This window comes from Thermobia domestica, chromosome 11, assembly GCF_964235325.1.
Source record: "Thermobia domestica chromosome 11, izTheDome1.hap1.1, whole genome shotgun sequence".
NCBI lineage: Eukaryota > Metazoa > Arthropoda > Insecta > Zygentoma > Lepismatidae > Thermobia > Thermobia domestica.
In genome coordinates, this window is record NC_137464.1 from 71,755,355 (window position 1) to 71,778,150 (window position 22,796).

Here is a 22,796-nt window from a genome sequence, read left to right on the forward strand (position 1 = left end):
TCTTTGTAGATAACAGTTTGTTTACGTTTGCTTAAGTATGATGGGAAGAACTTGATCAAGGGAGAAGAGAAAGTCTTATTTACCTAGCTTATGCAGTAATACTTCGTAAATGACTCTGTCAAACGCCTTTTCAAAATCTACATATATTCTGCTTCGAGGAAAACAATACCCCCGAAATCTCTAAATTCTTCTTTCAAGGAACTACTTAGGGATACGCGTTCTGACTGGAAGAGCTCTGTTTTGACTCATCTCATGAGCAACCTTAGCAACCGCTATATACATACGCTTTTCTTATTCGTAAGAATTACCGTCACTTTAATCCTCGTCTGTACTTCGAATCTTTTCTAATAATACTGTACCTTGATGTTAAAACTGGTTATTTGATCTACTTATTTTTAATATCTATATTTGTCAGCATTCCACTCGACTGTTAAACATTTATTTTATCCAATTTTTCTTTTCTTTTCTTTTTCTTTTTCTTTTTTTTCTTTTTTACATTTTTTCTCAAGTGCTATAGCTTCACGTTAATTTTCTCTGGTCTGCATAAAATAAAGGATTAATAATGTGCTGTGAATATTTCATAAGACATGATATTGCAAGTACCTACCATCAAAAAATAACAGGCGTTTAGAAACACTGATCGTTGATTTTTTTTTTTAAAAAAAATCTATATTAGAGAAGTTCATTGTTATGCAACTGATTAGTGTATAGCCAACATTAGAAATGCGTGTTACCGACAGTTGTGTATATGTATACGAATCCAATCATGTGATACCGCTACTTAATATATATTATATGGCCCCGCGTAGCGTAGTCGCTAACGCTCTCGCCTTCGGTGCGAGTGGTCCCGGGTTCGATTCCCGGTGGGGGCACTCGGTCGAAAAAGTGCAAAACGCTCTTTCAGGGCAGCCACCCTGAATGAGGTTTTCCTGGGTTTTCCTCATTCACACCAGGCAAATGGCGGAGTGGTACCCAACTTATAGGTCCCAGGCCGCTTCCTTCCCTTTCCCCGGATTGAGTGCTCGCCGAGGGGCGTCATCCCTCAAATCGTGAAGTCATCCCTTAGATGCCGAAAGCCCAGAAATCTAAATCCTAATCCTAATACTTAATATATATTACTTAATAAAGAATTGTCCGTTGGTTTATTTAGGGTTTGGCGTCCCTTTCAACAACAAGGCTACATGAGATGTGGACCTACAGTTTAACGTGAGATCCAAACCACATGAGATTCCGCCGGGATCGAACCCGGGACTCCCACACCGAAGACGCGTACGCTAACCATATAGCCACGAGAGAGTGCTAAGTGTTGTTGTATATGTGCTATGAGTACATGCATACTGAAATGACTTTTAAATAATATTAGAACACTTTACCATTTATTCATTTACAAGTCGATTCTACCCGTATACTCATTACACCCATCACCCATTAAAAATGCAGGCACATTTTGAACACTCCTAAAGCAGTCCCTATTTACTGTTAGAATGCATTAGTATTCTAGACTTTTTTGTTCAGATAGAATACTGCACGTCATTTTTGGACATGTTATACCATGTTCAAAAGTAGTTTCTAAAATATGTTCAAAGACTAATTTATTTTTGCAGTGTGAGTGTGTTCGTTGTTCCCTCGATACATTTTAAATTCTAGGAAATTTTTCGCTACATGAAGTTAATGTTTTGTCATAATTGTGTGAATTCGTTATAAATAAGTAGCGAGCCTAAGATATACCGTAAGAATTTTAGAACAGAGAAGAAGATCGTGTGAACTTGAAGGCCCTATTTCGTGTAAAGTAATACTTCGAGGGAACACACTTTATTGTTTATTTGTTTGTTAAATTTGCTAAGATAAAGAACACAAGTACTTAACATGATTGTCTTATCGAATACTACAATTTACACAATAAACTTATTGATTTTAATTGGTTAATGCTTGTGTACTACACTTGATCGTATTTCCGTTCAGTAGTTCTTGGATGTAAACTTACTGATTCTTACAGGGAAGTGCTACGTTCAATGTAAATCAGTACATCGTAGAACTCCTTTCGTGAGTATACACGCGTATGATCTTCATATCATACAACGCTACTGCCGTTCGCGGTAGAACTCGTAGTGTGCTGAAAAATTATGGCAAACTTAACTAACAACTAGTTTTATTGCATCAAGAGATCAGAACCAGAGGTGTGGTCTCCTATAACAAAGAAAACTATTCTTCTTTCACGGTAATGCAAGGCTCCAAAGCAGGGATGAATTCAGGGGGTAGCCCGGGGGGAATCTCCCCCCGAAGAAAATTCATTCCCCCCGGAGAAACTCCCAAAATTTCAGTCACAAAATGTAGAAATTACTTCACCCAATTATTTGTTTTTCTTTCCATGCACGTGCAGACGAAATCCGATCTCTCAATATACATATAAATGACGCAGACTCATTCTATATAAATATTAAACAGGCAACATCTAAGGTAGAATACCAAATAGTCAATAAAACCTGTATTTCTTAACGCTATGACCGAGTTTGGCAGAACATGAAATTGTCAACTGTTGAAGAAACGTTTGTATTTTAGTAGGTACTATACTCTCGCCCTATATTATATATTAGTAGGTAGCACTAGCACAGATTGAGATAGGAAAGGAAAGATAGGGAAGATCTTTCGATCATTCCAAATGATCTCTGATTTCAGCAGACTTCAGTTCTTGAAAATTTACAGCTCTTGCATTATTTGAAATAGAGCGCCTAAATCCCATTTCTCACATCTGAAGTAACAGACGTAAATGTGTTTTACGATTGTTAAACACACCTTTCTTTAAGAGTCTTCATCCCGGCGAAATTAAAATACCGCTAATTTTACAGTAATTATGTGATATCTTCAAATAGATAAAAGATAATTGAAATATGGAACAAGAGCGCCTTAGACAATATTATTTTGCGTGAGGTACCGTCAGCTGTTTAGAAACGCAAAAATAAATGCCGATTTTCAAAATGGCTCGAAATCGAAAGCAGATAAGTGAGTCGTGATAAGGGTTTCTCATGTAAAATAATAGGCTATTGTTTGGGCGCTCTTGTTCCACATTTCGATTATCTTTTATCTATTTGAAGATATCACATAATTACTGTAAAATTAGCGGTATTTTAATTTCGCCGAGATGAAGACTCTTAAGTAAAAATAAGTCAGTTAAAGGGTGAGATTCAGAGGTGTCATTTAGAGGGATCGGGGAAGAACAGTTATCCCTACTGGATTGGAGATTTATATAGAGTTTATCAATATAATAGTAGTATATAAGTGAAAGATTACTATTGAAGGTGACGAAGGAGGGGCAAGCGGGGCGACGGCCCCGAGCACCGAAGTAAGGGGCGCACGATTCGGGAGGAAAAAAGAAAAGAAAAGAAGGAAAGAAAAAAGAGAGGAATGAAACACATGTGCACATATATAAAATGAAAGGAAAAAAGTACTAAAAAGTGCTCAAAATCAAGGAAAAGCAGGGTTTACTTTTTAAAACTTTCTCACTTTTCGCAGCTGGTCTGTCGACCTCACTCATATGTACAGGGGTGCCGTCGTATAGTCTCGCCCCAAGCGCTGATTTTTCACGACACGGCACTAATCCTACTGAAGATTTCTTAAACTAAGTTATTGATGTGTATGCAGTGAAGAAACCAAGGCTAATATACTTGATTTAGAATCAGAAGTGTGAGAAAAAATGATTACTTTTTGTTAAGATAGTCCTATGTATATTTGTTTTAGGACAACAAATATTTGAGTTAATTTAAATCTTTTTAAAAACTTCTACATTAGTAACAAACAGTAACTACTGAATATAGGGAAAAAATAGCTACTGTAAATAGCAGTAACGGTTAGTCTAAAAATATATTTGCCAGTCTTTATTTAATGTTTTAGATAAAATTAGAGGATTTTTTTAAAAATTATAATCTCACATTGAATATTTATCAGCAATTAGTCTCAATATTAGCTAAGATGTGCATGTGAATGGAATTGTTAAATATGCTGCTTTCTTGCAAAAATACAGAAAAACAACTCTCCCCTCCGAGGAGTTCACATTCCCCCCCGGGTGAAAATGCCTGAATTCAACACTGCTCCAAAGAAGCACAAGTACATCATTAGAATGTCCAATCACATCCTGTCTGCAGCCTTGGTCTGTTATTTCCATGTGTTTATGGAGTGAAAAAGGGTTTGAAGAGGATTCACTTTCTGCCAGACGAAGAAGTAGAAGGGAAAGTGTAACTACAGGCTCAAATCACTGACACCTGCTATGACAGTGTGTTTTCCATAATGGATATATTGACGAGTGAGTCTCTTTGTTCCTTTTCGTGATTTGCTTCATGTAAGTGACCCCTATGAGAAACGGTAAGTTCGATTTCATTCATACGAATACTATTTCGAGCAGGAGCGACGACTCCGCGGGGTGTTGTATGAAAGGTAAGATCTCGATATATTTTTAAGTACTTCTGCAATCGTATTGTGAAGTCAATTCACATATTTCTTCCGCAAATTTTACAAATGTATGCCCACCATCTCCCTAAAATAGGATATCACCCAGCCCTTACGTTGTGAAGTACTCTTAATTTACTCGTAAATTTTGTAATTTTTTGGGAGCCACCTGCGGAACTTAACCTAGAGAATTAAAGAAAAACATAAAAATGATAATTAAAATTAATTTTTATTCAAAAATACCCAAAACTGCATTTTGGAGTGACTTTTTGCAAAATTTTCTGGAAATTGAATGTTCTTACATTTCTTGCTCAATGCCAGGATTGGGGAGAAGGTTGGAAGTACAAGCTTTCACATCCTTTTGTGAATAGGCCTACTCATGATTTGATGCAATTAAAGACGTTCGACTTTTGCGATTCGTAGGTAGAAGGAGGAAAACAAAATTGTGTTTCCAGTTCATAATAACTAAACGACACATTGCGCAGTTCGGATTCATTCCGTTTAACTCAAGCCGCTTCATATATCTGATTATAATCTATATTGTTAAAACGCAAACGCAGGTTTCATTAGGTATCTAAACAATTTCTGTGGATAAATGCCGGACTGGCCACATTGGCTACTTGGCGTTCGCCAAGGGCCCGAAGCCTGAGGGGCTCCGCAGGGATCACGCAGCGCAGGACCTGTAGGCCTAGGTCGAATTTTCGCGATCGTAAATGCTTTCTTGAGTCTTCCTACCAAAAACATTGCGGGAGCCTAAGTTTGTCTTTCCAAAAGAAATCTTCTTGGGGGCCCTCTTGCTCATATCAGTATGGTCCCGTTAGCCAGTAAAACTTCGGGGGCCTTTAAGAACTCGCGCCAAGGGCCCTCAACTTGGCCAGTCCTTCACTGCTGTGGATAATTCGAGCATGTGCTGATTGAGGTTTTTCTGGAATCTCTACTGTTGTATAAAATTTGCGCACTCGAGTAGGAAAAAGAAAAAGAAGGAAAGAAAGAAGCAAACGTGATCATTTTACAACCAGAGTTTACTCGGGCTCAGGCTCGCTATTCTAGATGGAGCTTGCGTTCGCCAATCTTAATGAGAACCACACTCTAGTCCGCGTCACTGGAATTGGCGTATGGCGTCAACCAATAAGCTTGTAGTGTGCTGTTGCCAAACTTTCAGTGAGATATCTAATCATTCGTAAATGACCATAAATATGAACAAAATGAATTACGAAAGATTAAATTTGTCACTGAATTTTTGGAATCAGCCCACTGCGAGCTTATTGGTTGACGCCATACGCCAATTCAGGTGACGCAGACTATAGGACTCACAATAGTTCGAGCTTGGGCTCGCTATTCACAGTAAGATTCTTCCTAACTCGATCTCGCACTCATTCACCTTACTAGGCTAAAGCTTGCTATCATTGCAATCGGATTAAAAGCAAGAGCATTACAAGGCTACGTCTGTTCTGAACGTGCAAGGAAACGTGCATCACTACTCGTCTAATGCTACTTTGTTTTCAGAACCACAAGAAGCAGAAATGCTGGTGACTTGACAATATGGAACAGAGATCGGCATGTGGTCATCACATTTCTTATTAATTAAGGGAACAAAGCTGTGACAGCCATCGAAGATGAATTGGACATAGAGTTGGGTGACTCGCTGACCTGTTCAATCTTTGGACAGGACAGTGTTGAAGATGACCCACAGTCAGAGCGGTTCTAGACATTACTTAAGTGCAACAAACAATATTTCGGCGCCCCCAACTAAATGATAATAAAAGAGTAGAAAGTCGTAATGTACAAAAGGTCTTCAAATAATTGTTAGAATTGCAAATTTCTTCAATATCTGTAGTCTCCCTGTGAATATTAACGAAAAATTGCAGAATTATAACTAACATACTGTGGATGAATACTGAACGAAGTTCCAATTTTAAGAATTAATAGCATTTTTTTTATTAAATAAGCACAAGACACAACTAAGATATATACCTAAGATGTCTATTTTGACAAGTTCAATTGAAACTAAAAGTCGAATAATATTGTAGAATTATTAAAGACTTCATAGTTTAAAAGAAAAATGTATAAAGCCTAGTGGGTCTTCTGTGTACAGCATACATTTATTTTTAAATTCTGAAATATCACAACACATCAGATTGAACAGTGTATGTATCTCCAGAGGCATTTCAGAGTTTGCATGGATAGCGTGGAGGGGCTAGGATTCTCCACCGACTAAGAATTTCACATTATTTAGTATACAATTGATTCAAATATATATATTTCTCAAACTCAGGTGAGGAAGAATTTTCCTCTCTCCAAAGACGCCCCTCGTATGTATCAGTACTGAATTAAAAAGTCCTCAATCGTCCTGTAAATAACCAAGGAAACCCTTTAAGTTTCTTCTTAAAGGTTTTTACTAAGCTCAACCACATTTTATTTATTATTTTATTGATTAACTTAAATATTTATAATGAATAATATTTTAAAAATGTAGAGAGTGAACGAGATACCATAAGCAAAACGCTATTGACTAAGTGAATAATTCTTTTGAAGATCATTCTTCACAGAGCAGTGATCGCCAAACCGTCGATCGCGAGCTACTAGTAGCTTGCGAGGAGATTTTCGGTAGATCGCGTTAATGCTCCGATTGGCTAACCTTGGTTCCCCCAGATTATAAGCAATAAACTAATGTATTTTTTTTTTAAGTTGGAGATTCTTTCGGTTGCAACTGACAATACAATTAAAAGCGGTACGGTAGCTCCGAAAGCTTCGTAAATTTTGCGACCACTGTTCTAGAGTATGAACTTAATCGCCTAATAAATATGGAGTCAGAGAGAAATTAATAGTATTGGAAGAGAAGTCAAAGATGTAGTATGTTAACCAAATTATTCAACATTTACAGTGAATGTTTAACACGTTAAGTGCCGCGTGAGACCACATTGGTCTCACATAAAATATTTCCTTACGGTCACGTGGTGCCAGGTTGGTCTCATACAACTTCTTGTTAGCTTACGTCCTGTGATAACTCACTGATCTCATTTTTTACATTAAAAGCTATTGCAGTCAATAATAGTCGACCTGGTAGTACGAGAAACAGCCTTACCTGTGGAATTGTGAGTCCAAAGTCTGGGCACAATCTGCTAAAAATTTGTGTGGTGACATGTTGGTTTCACGTGGTCACTAAGCTTACTCCGGACCACGGTCTATCTGGGACCACGTGAGACCAACGTGTCACCACAAGAATCAATATTACATAGTATTGATATTACAGAATTACCTAAAGTAAATAAGTTATTACTTAGAAAGACACATATAAACCAAAAATTAAGAAAACACATTTTGGCTATAGGAGATGTTCTCGTTGCAATATAGGTGGCACTTAACCTGTTAATGAAGGAGCATTAATGGGAATTGGAGATTTTAAGATTGAAGAGAAGATCATTAACACGGTCAGGTATGCAGATGATAACGGCTAGAACCGAAGAAGAACTACGAGAGACAAAATAGTTGACACTGGAAAACTATGTGGAATGGAAATCAACATAAAAAAAAATAATAGAAAATCACGACAATACTCCGTGGAAACACACCCTTACGGGCCAGAGTAGAAGAAAGAGAACTTGAAGAGAGCACTTCAAATATCTAAGAAGTATCTTAACGAAAGAGGCCTACTACACGCAAGATACAAGGTTAAGAGTTACCGCAGCCAAAGAAGCATTCAACAAGAAAAAAAAAAAAAATCACTCTTAACTATAAATAGCAGGCTTAATATTGGACTAAGGAAGAAACTGGTTAAGCACTATACATGGAGCATTGGACTTTATGGTTCCTTCAGAGACTTGGACATTACGGAAGTTACAGAAAAAAAATGTTTAGAGAACTTCGAAATTTGATGTTGGAGGAAGATGGAGAGGATAAAAATGGACGTAGACAGTAACAAACGAAGATGTTTTAAAACGGGTAGGAGAGAAGAGAATGCTTTTTAGCCAGGATTGATTATCATAAGTCGAATTCGGTTGGACACACCTTGCGAAGAAATTGTCTTTTGCATACCGTCATAGAAAGAAAGATGGGAGGAAAGCGAGGAAAATTAAAATGAAATGAAATCTTTGAGTTTGATGTCCCACGATTATGCCGGGTAGGCTAAAGAAGTCGGTGATGATGAGAAATGGAGCAAATGGTGGAATGAATAAAGTGGGAGAAAATGAGAGAACACCGAGAAAACCCACGCAAACGGTGTTTGTCCACCACAAAGCTCACTTGGTATGAGCTTGGATAGAACCTATGCACCAGAGGTGAACGCAGTACCACTGAGCCACCGCGTCCCCTAGGAAAGCGAGGAGTAGGAAGAACAAGAACACAACTGATGATGATTCGAAAAATGGAATAAAATATTGGGATTTAAAAGAGGAGGCTGAAGATTGAGAAACGTGGAAGAACGTTTCCAGGCCAAAAATTAAAGAAAAAACTCATTAGTCCCAGGGCCTGCAAACAGGCAGAATACTTAATAATAATAATAATAATAATAATAATAATAATAATAATAATAATAATAATAATAATAATAATAATAATAATAATAATAATAATAATAAGGGGCAGGAGTTTTTCGCAAGTTGCGAAATCGCGAAAGTTTTCCAACAAAGCCGAAAGTTGGTTTTTCAACTAACTACGTCAAATTGAGTAAAGAAATAGGTATTTTGAAGTCGCGACAAAATGCGATAACTGACATTTTGAGCGAAATATGCCTCAAAACGCGACAAATTGCGATTTTTTTTAAAAAAAAAACTTTAATTTCCATTGTTAAAATACAGAAGTAAAAAAAGTATAATTTTCCAAGCAACATTTTCCTTTTGCAACTGGCAATGCTTTTTACTATTAATTTCCGTTTCAAGTTCATAGCTGGAAGTTGTGAAATGTCGAACATTCAGCGTCGTGTTAAAACAGCAAAAATTCTCACTTTGATGTTTTTGTGGAATACGTACGCTAAGAGTTTATAATTTTAAAAATGGTGAATAAAAAGCGTACGGTACAAGATCGCGCAAGTGAATTTGCCAGTGAAGGCTTATACGTAAGTGATATGAGTAAATTTTGTAATTCACGCATTGAATTGAAAAAGAAAGACACTGTAAAAAAAACATATAAAGTCAACAGAACATAAATGTAACAGAGACAGAGTTGAATGTTGACCAAGTAGGGTGAAGCGACAAATTTACATTGGAAGGTTTTGCAAATGCGCTGAAGGTAAAAATAGAAAAGATTGAATTCATAAATGAGACTACCGAGATATTCCTGAAGTGCAATATACCCATAGAAAAAAGTTGACCATCCTGCATTTCGTACGTGGTTGATGAAGTACATGCCTGATGAAAGACTTGTAAAAGAAAGAAGTAATTTGTTGTTAGTAACTGCATAAAGAATGACTTCAATGTCCTCAATGTTCATGTATTATTACTTATTATTTATATTGGGCCTATCTATATTAGAGTTTGTATATTAGAGCTTGCAAAATAATTTACTTATCGACAAAATGAGAAATTTTATATCTCAAATGCGACAAAATGCGAAACTTTTAATTCCAAATGCGAAATGTTTAAATTCAAATTGCGATAATAATAAATTTATAGATACCACTGGTTCAGTTTATATACATATATTTTTGATACTGTTCGTTGACTGCTCTAAAATATTCACTAATCTAAAAAAAAAAAAAATAAAAAATTGGGGCTGAGCTATCAATTATGAAGTCTTGTGCTTTTGTTGAATTTTGGGTGAACTTGAAACTCATTTCCCCCGTGTATGGGTCTCATTCTTTAGTTGCTACAATTTATTATCAAATAAAGAGTTGTAACCCATATTTCCAACATGTCCAGTGACCCATAACTTTTATGATACGCTTTGTGATCGCGATATAAATCAAACATTTGTGATATAATGTGATTTTCAATTGTTTTCTAACATGTTTATATATGTACAAAGAAGTAGATAATGTAATCGTTGGCGAAAATCTAATAAAAGCAAGGTTAATGAGCACCATACAATCCGAAACAATAGCGAACAATGAAAACGTGAATTGTTTAGCGGAACAAATGATGGATAACGTATTGTATTTGATTACACAATATTTCGTTCATTTTGTGATGCAATTACGTAGGTTTATATACACTTCACAAACAGCTTATAAATTGTTACGGCACTGTTACACCTGGTAATCAAACAAGTGAAATTTCAAACAGTAATAACTTATGTTATACTAAAGAAGTTGATTACACTTTATAATTTCATTTCACTTTTGAAGAGGTTTCCATGTACAGTATTAATTGCACTTCTCAAGCCAGTTTCAAAGAGTGTATGTCGCAGTGTTGTGTAAGCTTGTCACTATTTATAAATGGTGGCTTTGAGGTTGAAATAGAGCGTGTAACTCCTTTCTTCAATTTTCCAACAATACCACACAACACCTTACTGGGAGTACACCCACGTTCACCCGTCCTCCGCAAAAAGGGAAAACATCGTATGGCTTTTTAATACTAGTGCATTGTTTGCACCAACAGCGCATTTACGAGGGTTCCACCCGATCCAGACCTTGTCCAGTCTTAGTAACTCAACAGACACTTACATACTTTCTTAATAAAAGTACAGATACGAGGTGTGATCAAAAAATACGGTGAATAATTTTATTAGAAACAAAATAATAAGCTTATATGACATTTACTTTAATCTGCTTCAAAGTACTGTCTTTAGCTAGCAATGCACGTATCTCAACGTTGAATCCATGACTGGGGGCTTCTTTTGAAAGGGCATTCAGCTGCTCTGTTGTGGCCCACTCAATGTCAGGAATGGTGTCAAAGCGTTTTTCTTTAAGCACGGTTTTACTTTTTGGGAAAAGCCAGAAGTCGCATTGTGCTATATCTGGAGAGCATAGCGAATGTGGACAGACAGGAATATTTTTTCGGTCAAAAATTGGCGGATTGAAAGCAAGATGTGGCACGGCGCGTTTTCATATTCAAGAAGGAAGCCATTTGCCTATTTAATCGGGGTTAAAATGCTTTTACGGACGCATATGAGAGGTTTACTTCTTCCAAAAGCTCTCGAATATTTATTTGCCTGTTTGAACAAATAATTTGTGCCACTTTTTGCACGTTTTCATGTTTTTGACGTTGAAGGACGTCTCAATCGTTGCTCGTTTTCAACCGACTCTTTGCCGCTTTTGAATCGCTCGTTCCACTTATAAACAGTCTTCAGTGCCACCACTTCATCGCCATACACTGATTTTAACATTTCGTGAGTTTCTTTGGCTCTTTTTTGCACCTTAGAACAAAACTTAATGTTGGCGCGCGACAGACACTCTGAACATGTTCTCACTCTTCTGCCTCTGGAAGCCAACTAACATGCCACAACTCGTTCAAACTCGACATTGACTGTACCAAAGGTTTAGGCTACCGGGCTTACTAGTTGAAATGGATACAGCACCGATTGATGACACTGTGCATCTACATTCACTGTACTCTTTACTCATACCTTGTATTTGTTTTATCAGACAAATAACTGATGTGGCGTAACGATTTGATCTCATGTTATATCTGTAATCTTTCTTATATATTGTTGTAGCTCTATCACTTATTCTAATAAATAAATAAATAAATAAAAAGTACTTTAAAATGACTTATAATTTTCTCGGATGTTGAAAAACACCATTTAATACTTCATAGACGTAGTAGTCTTGTACTATCGGACTCTCCGGCCTTTCGACACCTCCAACAAAAATTTCTGGGTACGTCTCTGCATCTTACACTAGGAATTTAAAAAAATGTGTGTACCCCATTTATGTATCTCGACACTTTAACCAAAACTAGTATTATAGGGTTAAATCTGATCCCATGTGTAAGGTTACCGCATATATTACAACTAATGGAAAGTATTTCGCATCGCATCTAATGGAGAGTACAAGAAGACTGAAACAATGTTTAAAAAAAATAAATAAATAAATATTTTTTTTTTTACAACAGAAGTGCGGTTTCTCTTGGGTGCCCCCTCATATTTTGTATTTTTATTTTTTAACTATTCAGTGAAAACAGCTGAATTTCACTATTTATAAGGTGATCTATAAGAGTCGGGTACCCCAGAATGAAACTTGAATCTCCTCCACTCAACAATTCAATTTAATGCTTTGTTATTTTGAAACACTCAGTACATAATTCAGGGAAGACATTTGCCCCACTTTTGCAGCCCGAAAGACGCCTTTTGTTTTCTAAATTTTAAGTCGTATTTTGCCATATTTAGGACATAAATACATGCATATTTTCGAAGTTTTTAGGTAATAGAAATCCGAGTCCTATTGATCAAACTGTCGCGCGTCATTTTCAGTTCTATTCCCGCATCCAGCATCATGAGGTAATAGGGAAGCTACGGACCGAGTAGGATGGTAAATTGTGATGTGGAATTTAGCACGTTTGAAAGCGGCACGCAGACCCATTCTACTCATTTCAATTGAGTCATACAGCCAACAAATATATCTTTCATGCATTGTAATATCAGAAAGTTTTTTCCTTCTTTTATATTATTAACTGTGAAAGATCACGCCAAGTGTGTTGTTTATGATGTATGCATCAACTTAATTCCATATCATGTTTGTTTCGTTTCATGTTCCTAGCTCAGGAAGTGGCACAGAACACGCCAAGTTTTCATACCCTTTAGACCAAACGTCTTTTACACACAAATATATATATACAACGTCTCCCTACAAATACCTGTTGCTTTCCTCACGTTGCTGATTACTTTCTTCTTTATCATTTGGATATATTCCTTGAGATTAACTTCAACAATATTATTAGCAGTGTTGAATTCAGACTTTTGTACAAGGGGGGGGGGGGCAATAAAAATTTAAGGAGAGGACTCTGTTTCAGATTGCAATAGAACAGCAGGAATCTATCGCAACAAAACTCGCGACTTGTTGTTGCCCGGTCCGTTGCAATAACCATGTTGTCATTTTTCCCTAATTAACGTTGTAAAGCGTTTGTGTGCATCTATATCTAATTTCCAAGTTTTTATTTAACTTCGACTTTATACGAGAACGCGGTTTGTTAATTAGAACAATTAGGTTGAGCAAAAGAAGAAACTAATTTTCTTTAGGTCTAAAAGAAAATCTTTGTTTTTAAGACTTTCATTTCAAAAAAAAAAAAAAAAAAAAAAAAAGATATTTCAATGCATGTGTATAGATATTCTAGGGGGGCGCATATATATTCTGGTAGGCTCAGTTCCCCTTGAACATGCTTGAATTCAACACAGATTATTAGCATTTAACGCGAAGAAAAATACCCAAAAATGAGGCAAAAAACAAGGATTTTTTTAAACATAAAAATTATGCTATACATACACTGTAAAAAATGAGGTGTTCAAAACAACACAAAATTTATTTATTTATTTATTTCATAAGGACAACACAACAGGCTTAATGCCCAGTTATAGTGTCGTATACAGAATTATTTAAAATACATCATTATGCATACACAAATATATGTTATCTAGTTATATATAAGTTATTGCATGATAATTCTTTTGAACTTGTTCTCTGACATACTAAACACATCTATTACTTGAAGTCTAATCATTTCATTATATGAAGCACACATTCTCCACAGAGGAGACTTATGTAATATTTTTGTTCTTGCTTTTCTACAATAGAATGTCCCAGCGTTTGCTGTTCTAGTCTTACCTGTTGGGACACGTAATAATACTTCTGAAACTAATTCTGGACAATCAATTTTACCATTTAATAATTTATGTAAGAACAACAAATCAGAAACACATCTCCTTTTTTCTAATGTTTGAAAATTAAAACTCCTTACCAAGTCTTCATAGGAGACATACTTTGGATAGAAACCGGTTTTCTTGTATGTAAGCATTTTTAAGAATTTAAATTGTATATTTTCTATTGCATCAGTGTATTTAATGACATTTGGTGTCCAAACAGTACAACAGTATTCTAATTTTGACCTCACATATGAAAAATATAACCTTATAAATGTTGTTTGTTTGCAGAAATCCTGTCCTATCCTATAAATTAAACCTAGGTTTCTATATGCACTACTCGTTATCGCGTCAATGTGTTGAGTAAAGGTTAATTTGCTATCAAATATAACTCCCAGATCTTTGATAGTATTTGGGGTAAACAAGGAAGTGCTATTTATTGTATACGTAAAGTTAATTTGATTTACTTTCCTCGTGAAAGATACAGATTTGCATTTGGAAACATTCAGGACTAATTTATTCTTATCACACCACATTTGAATAGTGTCTAGGTCTTGTTGAAGTTTCACGCAGTCATCAATTGAACTTACTTTGGAGTACAATTTGAAATCGTCGGCAAAAAGAAGAATTTGAGAAGTTTTAATACATAGAGGAATATCATTAATAACAAGAAGAAACAACAGAGGACCTAGATTAGATCCTTGAGGGACTCCTGATAGAGTATTAAATTTTTCAGTAACAAATCCTTTGTATGAAACATATTGTTTTCGGTTATGCAAATATGATACAAGATACTCCATTGCTTGTTTCGAAAAGTTCAGAGATGCTACTTTCAGTAGCAAGACATCATGATCAACGACGTCAAATGCCTTGCTAAAATCAGTATAAACGACATCTACTTGACCGCCTCTATCTAATTCTGTTACTATAAAGTTTGTTAAAATTGATAAGTTTGTCGAAGTAGACCTATTACGTAAGAAGCCGTGTTGATAAGTTGAAAGAACAGGTTCTACATGATGACAAAATGACTACCACTTTAGCATGTTACTTGTGTGTTAATTCAGCACCAAACACATCGCCTTCGGAACATATCAGAAATAACTCGTTACTACCTCAGAGAATTTGCATTGGTATTTATCTTTTAATATGAGGAAAGCTTTGCGAAATATATTTGGCACTTATGCCAGTAACGAATAACATTCTATGTTTTCTGTAATCGGTCACAGTAATATTGTAATGTGAATCGTCTGACAACAGGTATATAGGCAACAGTGCTGTCATCATCTGTTCATACGTGCTAAGACATAAGCATGAGGAGTTCGGCAGTGGCTGTTGTACTGGGTGCCTCGTGTCTGGTGGCGCTCCGTGAGGAAGAAGGCTAAGTGGGACTTGCTATACACCTACACTACACTCACACTTTCTGTTACATTTACACGTACATACATTCCCTTCTTTTTATACGTTTTCCTTTTTCATTTTATACTTCCCACTTACCCTTAATTTTTTGCCCTGTTCATCTTGGCTTTTCGCCATCTTTCCCTGTCTGAACTTCTTTCTCGATTTTGACCTTTTCCTGACTTTGACTATTTTCCTGATTTGTGTCCTTTTTTCCCGATTGTGTCCTGTATTTTATTCTATTTTGTTTTTGAATCATAAATCCTCTGTTTGAGGTACACAATTGACAATTTAGCATTTGTAGCACATATGACTAGTAAGCTGGTGCACCTACCTATTTGACTGATAATAGTCATACGACGAGACAAGACATAAGAATAACAGATAAAGAAAATAGATGACACCACTGCTATCTGTGTAACAGTTGTCAGATGATTCACAAGTTTACAACAATATTATTGTGACCGATTACATAAAACATAGAATGTTATTAGTTACTTGCCACAAATGCGAAATATATTTCGCAAAGCTTTGCTAATACCAAACAATAAAAAGCAATGCAAATACTCACAGCCAGTAACTCCTGATATGCTCTGAAGGCGATCTGCTTGGTGTTTGGGAAGTGGCCGCCTGGAGCTCTAACCAGGTTAAAAAATAGGATATCCTTAGTTGGCGGAGGAAAATAAGCGAGTCATTTAGTATTTCCATCCCCATTGGTTGAATCGCGAACTTCTTAAATATGATTACTCTATTCAACAATGTAGAAGCATCAGATAATTTTAATAAAGATTAATAATCATTATTATGATTTACACTGTCAACCCTGTCGAAAAATAAAGGACTCAAAGTGTCTTATAAGGACGTAGTGGCTGGAGGTGGATGATAGTCGGAGTAATGGGGCGTTTACACTTGGTCGATTTAGTCGCACGAAGCAACTAGGCCGAATCAGATCGATAGATGTGTTCAATTATTTCAACCACAGAAAATAGAACGTCTTTCAATTCAGTTGCCGGTCGATTAGTCGCCTTCGATCAACAAGCGATTAAGTTGAAGTCCCGTTTACACGGTCGATTAAGTTGAAAGTGATATCAATTCAACTGAATCGAACGCAAATCGACTAAGTGTAAACGCCCCATAAGACGTGTTTAAGAGAGCTCCCAACTGGGGAACCCCCACCATTGTTTATACATATGAATAATGGTGGGGACCTCCCAGTTCATAGTTCTCTAATTTGTAATACGAAACCATAGGCAACGCTGTATGAGAAGTACGTAAACTTCACAATAAACCTGCGAAACTTGCCAATTAGTAACATTTTGATCCTTGTACCTTTTAAAAAATACTACACTTACTAATGATATACATATGATGGGCTAGTTCTCTACACCTCTGCCATATATTGTATTACTTGTCATGTTTTCCAGAGCTCTGCTCTTGTGGTATTTAACTAAGCATAATCCCTTCAGTGGTGCAGGTGTAAGCCAAGTGGAAGTTAAGGAAATCTGTGGAAGGCAAACTTGGAACAAGTGCCTAAAAATTACCGTAGATTTTGAACAAAACCAAATGCTACAACCGTTTATGTTATCCGCTCTACGCTTTCCGGCACTAAATTGGAAATTATTATTTTTAAAGGTAAATCGTACTGCTTGTGATTTTTAACTAACAAATTCCACCAAAACAAAAATAATTATACACTATATACGAAATATAAGGGGTTCACTCGAGCAAACGGTTCTACGAAATAGAACATTTATAGGTAAAATACAATGTGAAACATTTTTTGCGAAGGAACGGAAGTGTGAATATAAGTAATTACTGTCAGTGCACAGTATTGCAATGAATTTTGAGTGATAGTAAAAGTATTATAGGTGTGTGTTCTTCCACTTTCCTCGTTTATGCCTATACCCTCCGTTGGTGACGCGCCTGCTTCCTGCGGATGCACCCCCTCGCTACAGCTCGGCCCCCTGCTGCGCTCCTGCGCTGATTCTGCTGCATAGCATTCATACTTTTTAGTGGCGAGAAGAACAAGTTGGTTCGTGTTTTAAACATTGTAGTTTTCATACCATACGTCCACATTGTATTTATACAGAGCTCTCCTGAAGTCAATCTACAAGTAGTAATGGAGCTCCTCATTTAGTGCATGTTCTGTTAAAAGAAATACAAAGCTCTAACCTACCCTGAAAATGTAATAAACTGCCACCGTCGCATTTGCACTGGAGCAAATGTAAGGGTGCATTTTTATATTGGTTGCGCAGATGGCGCGAGAAGTGGTAAGTTGGTTTCGATTTTTTTAAAATAATAATCAAGATTTTTAAATGTTTCATACATATACATATATTATATATATATATATATGTATATATATATATATATATATATATATATATATATATATATATATATATATATATATATATATATATATATATATATATATTACAATATTATATACAAATGACGGATATAGACTATACAGGCACAAAAAGGAAAGTTGAATACTTATCGTGAGGCCCAGCCACCAGTCGCACTTCACATGTGTAGTTTTCATCGAATACTGAATCTAGTATTCTCGGTGCACTCGTTGTTTCACTCTCTTCCATGCGATGCTTCTGCTTCTTATAGCCTGGCCTCCGATGGGATTCTGCCTCTGCTGCTGCTACCGCAGTTGTTGCTGTCCTCCTGATCTGAACGTGAAGAAGAAGGGCTCTCCCTATCTTGTGGAAGGTTAGGGTACAAAACCTCGCGGACCAAAACCTCGCCGGGCCGAAACCTCGCCGGCCAAAACCTCGCGGGACAAAATCTCGCCTGGCAAAACCTCGCCACCCAAAACGTTGCGGGACAAAATCTCGCGTGGTCAAAACCTCGCCTGGCCAAAACCTCCTCACCCAAAACCTCGCGGGCCAAAATCTCGCCGGGCCAAAACCTCGCCTTGCCAAAACCTCGCGCCCCAAAATATCGCCATACCCAAAATCTCGTCTGACCAAAACCTCGTTGTAATGATCTCGCGACACAGAATCTCGCCTGGTCTAAATTAAGCGAGACGTAATGTCGCCTGGGAAGAAATGTCGTCAGGATAAAACCTCTTCACGACGATTTCTTCAATGTAGAATGTTCTATATATTACTATATGTATATATTTAGTATTAACACACAACTACATTAAAATAATGACAAGAAAAATTCTAATGCATGCTTTGGAAATATATATATAAATCAAATGACTATGTTTGTTACATTATATCTCTTGAGCCATCCTACCGATCTCAATCAAATTTTCAACATAAATGAGGTTCGAGCCTAGGATGTCTTTTATAATTTAACTTTGTCGGCACAACAAAAGGGAGGGGGAGTGGGATATATATATATACATACAGAGCCGTAGCTAGAGATTTCGGTGCCAGGGGCGAAGTAGAATTCGGCGCCCCTACTCTCACCACACCAAGCTCTTCCTTCCTTTTTTCTTTTTACTTATAAGAAAAGCAGCAGATATTGTTATACTACACTGAATTTTTATTAAGCTGCAGGCGAGATTTTGGCCCACGAGGTTTTGCCAACGCGAGGTTTTGGGCGGCGAGGTTTTGGCCACGCGAGATTTTGGGCGGCGAGGTTTTGGCCATGCGATTTTTGGGCGGCGAGGTTTTGGCCACGTGAGGTTTTGGCCGGCGAGATCTTCGGTGGCGATGTTTCGGCCGCGAGATTTTGTCCGTATTCCCTTGTAGAAGTATATAGCTCCTCGGCTGGTCCCTCTGCTGCCACCTGCCGGGAAAGCTGAGGAACTATCCAAAGATATTGCAGAAGGCATGAGGGTATGTACTGGCGCTGCCTACCACAAAATGTTTCGAAATTTTGTAGAACCGTCTGCTCGAGTAATGCCAATATAAATTCTCAATTTGGTAGTACCGTCTACTAAAGTGAACGTGAATTCATTTACAAATATGCATTTTTTTTTACAGAATATCGATAATTAACGTGTGACTTTTATGATAGATAGACCCATTATTCTTTTCAACAGTGAGTGAGGATTATTTTATGCAGTAATTGACATTATTAGCAATTTTTAACGTAGGCAAAGTAGACCTATTCCCTCCACAATCAAACAGTTGCCTTGTCAAGGTGTCACAAAACACTTGTACGTTATATAATTTTGGCAAAATTTCCAACAGCTCATAAACATACGTAAATAAGCTAATAAGCAAACTTAATAATAGTTTTACAATTCTCTAGGTGGTAGTCTTTACGAGCCTTTTGACAGTGTAAATATAATGCATATGTCCATTCACCCAATGTTATTAGAAGTACACAACCACATTATATTATTTACTCTTACAGCATAAAAGAAGAAAGAAAATGACTTACCTTGGACATATGAAACTTCAAAGAACGTTGATTTTTTCCGTAGTATAATTTTTCGTAGGAGTGCAGACAATCAACAATAAAACAGACATAAATTACTATGGAGTCTTACTTTAAAAACAACTCTTTATCCTTTTCCAATATGGCAAATCGATTCGATATATGCGAGTTCGATACCATGAAAGATCTCGCATCAGGGCACCTCTAGTAGTTTATATTATCTGAATGATTTTACTAGCCTTCGACCAGTTGTAAACTTCACCCCTCCGCCCACATACCTGCATTTGCTTGACCTAACGCCTCGCAGCCCTCATTTCCGAACATGCCTCTAATCTTAATGAATTTCAAAATATGATCATCTTATGATAATAGCTGCATCTCTCATCCTTTTTTCTCACTTCTAAGGAACATATCAAAAACCGCTTAAACACGTCTTTAACATGTGTCTAACATTAAAGAATTTCAAGATATTATAATCTTATTATAATAAGTGCCTCACTCATCCTTTTTCCCCTTCTAAGGAAAATATCAAAAACCGCTGAAACAAGTCTTTAACATGTGTCTAACATTAAAGAATTTCAAAATATGATAATCTTATCATAATACGTGCCTCACTCATCCTTTTTCCCCTTCTAAGGAAAATATCAAAAACCGCTTAAACAAGTCTTTAACATGTGTCTAACATTAAAGAATTTCAAGATATGATAATCTTATCATAATAAGTGCCTCACTCACCCTTTTTCCCCTTCTAAGGAAAATATCAAAAACTGCTGAAACAAGTCTTTAACATGTGTCTAACATTAAACAATTTCAAAATATGATAATCTTATCATAATAAGTGCCTCACTCATTCTTTTTCCCCTTCTAAGGAAAATATCAAAAACCGCTGAAACAAGTCTTTAACATGTGTCTAACATTAAAGAATTTCAAGATATGATCATCTTATCATAATAAGTGCCTCACTCATCCTTTTTTCCCCTTCTAAGGAAAATATCAAAAACCGCTGAAACATGTCTTTAACATGTGTCTAACATTAAAGAATTTCAAGATATGATCATCTTATCTTAATAAGTGCCTCACTCATCCTTTTTCCCCTTCTAAGAAAAATATCAAAAACTGCTGAGACACGTCTTTAAAATGTGTTTAACATTAAAGAATTTCAAGATATGATAATCTTATCTTAATAAGTGCCTCACTCATCCTTTTTCCCCTTCTAAGGAAAATATCAAAAACCGCGTGAAACAAGTCTTTAACATGTGTCTAACATTAAAGAATTTCAAAATATGATAATCTTATCATAATAAGTGCCTCACTCATCCTTTTTCCCCTTCTAAGGAAAATATCAAAAACCGCTTAAACAAGTCTTTAACATGTGTCTAATATTAGAGAATTTCAAGATATGATAATCTTATCATAATAAGTGCCTCACTCATCCTTTTTCCCCTTCTAAGGAAAATATCAAAAACCGCTTAAACACGTCTTTAACATGTATCTAACATTAAAGAATTTCAAGATATGATCATCTTATCATAATAAGTGCCTCACTCATCCTTTTTCCCCTTCTAAGGAAAATATCAAAAACCGCATGAAACACGTCTTTAACATGTGTCTAACATTAAAGAATTTCAAGATATGATAATCTTATCATAATAAGTGCCTCACTCATCCTTTTTCCCCTTCTAAGGAAAATATCAAAAACTGCTGAGACACGTCTTTAACATGTGTCTAACATTAAAGAATTTCAAGATATGATAATCTTATCATAATAAGTGCCTCACTCATCCTTTTTCCCCTTCTAAGGAAAATATCAAAAACCGCTTGAAACAAGTCTTTAACATGTGTCTAACATTAAAGAATTTCAAAATATGATAATCTTATCATAATAAGTGCCTCACTCATCCTTTTTCCCCTTCTAAGGAAAATATCAAAAAACTGCTGAAACAAGTCTTTAACATGTGTCTAACATTAAAGAATTTCAAGATATGATCATCTTATCATAATAAGTGCCTCACTCATCCTTTTTCCCCTTCTAAGGAAAATATCAAAAACCGCTGAAACAAGTCTTTAACATGTGTCTAACATTAAAGAATTTCAAGATATGATAATCTTATCATAATACGTGCCTCACTCATCCTTTTTCCCCTTCTAAGGAAAATATCAAAAACCGCTGAAACAAGTCTTTAACATGTGTCTAACATTAAAGAATTTCAAGATATGATAATCTTATCATAATAAGTACCTCACTCATCCTTTTTCCCCTTCTAAGGAAAATATCAAAAACCGCATGAAACACTTTTTAACATGTGTCTAACATTAAAGAATTTCAAGATATGATAATCTTATTATAATAAGTGCCTCACTCATCCGTTTTCCCCTTCTAAGGAAAATATCAAAAACCGCTGAAACAAGTCTTTAACATGTATCTAACATTAAAGAATTTCAAGATATGATAATCTTATCATAATAAGTGCTTCACTCATCCTTTTTCCCCTTCTAAGGAAAATATCAAAAACCGCTGAGACACGTCTTTAACATGTGTCTAACATTAAAGAATTTCAAGATATGATAATCTTATCTTAATAAGTGCCTGACTCATCTTTTTTCCCCTTCTAAGGAAAATATCAAAAACCGCTGAAACAAGTCTTTAACATGTGTCTAACATTAAAGAATTTCAAAATATGATAATCTTATCATAATAAGTGCCTCACTCATCCTTTTTCCCCTTCTAAGGAAATATCAAAAACCGCTTAAACAAGTCTTTAACATGTGTCTAATATTAGAGAATTTCATTCTAATATTAAGATTTTCAAAATATGATAATCTTATCATAATAGCTGCAGCTCTCATCCTTTTTTCTCACTTCTAAGGAAAATATCAAA

General features: G+C 36.0%; 1 non-coding gene across 1 annotated transcript; it reads left to right on the plus strand.

The window, feature by feature from the left end:
- Positions 1-798: 798 nt before the first annotated feature.
- TRNAR-UCG (transfer RNA arginine (anticodon UCG)) lies at positions 799-872 on the plus strand. The gene has a single exon. It is a non-coding gene; the product is annotated as a tRNA-Arg (tRNA).
- Positions 873-22,796: the final 21,924 nt, after the last annotated feature.